The 1,384-nt window shown below is 47.8% G+C and overlaps 1 protein-coding gene across 1 annotated transcript in view; it reads left to right on the top strand.

The window, feature by feature from the left end:
- The window catches only part of Entpd5 (ectonucleoside triphosphate diphosphohydrolase 5 (inactive)), a 38,271-nt gene that overhangs the window by 24,134 nt on the left and 12,753 nt on the right, over window positions 1–1,384 (top strand). The window lies entirely within an intron of this gene.

Genomic DNA, 1,384 nt, shown 5'->3' with positions numbered 1-1,384 from the left:
TGTATCTGCATCAGCCAAACATCCTCTCACCTGTCTGCCTCAGCCAAACATCCTCTCACCTGTCTGCCCAGCCAAACATCACTTGTCATAACCGAGTTCCCAAAGAAACCAGAAATTTCCACTTCAGAGAAGGCCAGAGCAGAATCTGCTTATTTCTGTTTGCTTGTCTATGTTCTTTAAAGCTTTTCTACAGATCGCTTGAGTAGCTAGTTTCATGGGCTGAACCAGAGCCTGCAGGTCACTGCTTGGTGATGTCCAGCAGCTTGCCGGACTCCCACCTACCCAGGTTACCCCATCAGACCCGAGAACACCAGACTAAAGCGAGGCCTTTTACTTATGTTTGGAGAATCCCTCACCTATAATAGTGATGTAAAAATAAGCTATAACATCAGTCAGTTAGGTGTCTCAGCCATAGGGGCACATGCCACCATGCTTGGTAACCTGAGTTCTATGACCAGGTCCCACCTGGTGGAAGGTTCAAACTGAGAGCTGAAAGTTTTCCTTTAACCTCCATTCATGCTATGGCATGCACAGGCACACACATGTGCACACTCACACATAGAATCCATAAATGTAAAAACACCTAAGGCCATAATGCATGTGTCAGAGGCCTGTGTTTATCGAGAATTGGAACCGTTAGTGTCAGGTCTTCATTCACACCTCCTAAAGTAGGAGTCCATAGGCTAAGTCTGAGGCCTCCCTAAGACTCTGGAGGCCAGCCGTGCACCAAAATCCAGCAGAGGTGAGGGCCTCAGCTCCTCTCCTGTGGCAGGCCATCACTTATCTAAGAAGTGGCATGGCAACATGTCCTCCAGTGTTGGTTACATGTCCAGGTAAAATGAATCAGGGTGCTAACACAACTGCAGACTCTTGGTTTCAGTTGGGAGGTACAAATACATATTCTTCCCTAGGTCTAGTTGATGAGAAGTTTAGACGGGCTTCTTAGGGAATCCTTGTGCTCTTGTTTTTGCAAGAAAATAACAACTCCATGTCTAGTTCCTTCTCTGGTTTCACAAGGAAAAGGAATGAGTGCTGCCAGTGTTTTACCTGGGGAAGTGAACCAGAGCAACTACAGAACATAGGGGAGGTGAGCTAGAGCGACTACAGAACATAGGGGAGGTGAGCTAGAGCAACTACAGAACATAGGGGAGGTGAGCTAGAGCGACTACAGAACATAGGGGAGGTGAACCAGAGCGACTACAGAACATAGGGGAGGTGAACCAGAGCGACTACAGAACATAGGGGAGGTGAGCTAGAGCAACTACAGAACATAGGGGAAGTAAACCAGAGCGACTACAGAACATAGGGGAGGTGAACTAGAGCGACTACAGAACATAGGGGAGGTGAGCTAGAGCGACTACAGAACATAGGGGAGGTGAGCTAG

Source organism: Mastomys coucha, unplaced genomic scaffold (assembly GCF_008632895.1).
Source record: "Mastomys coucha isolate ucsf_1 unplaced genomic scaffold, UCSF_Mcou_1 pScaffold6, whole genome shotgun sequence".
NCBI lineage: Eukaryota > Metazoa > Chordata > Mammalia > Rodentia > Muridae > Mastomys > Mastomys coucha.
Note: the sequence above shows the minus strand (reverse complement) of the source record. Positions and strands in the feature narration are given on the sequence as shown.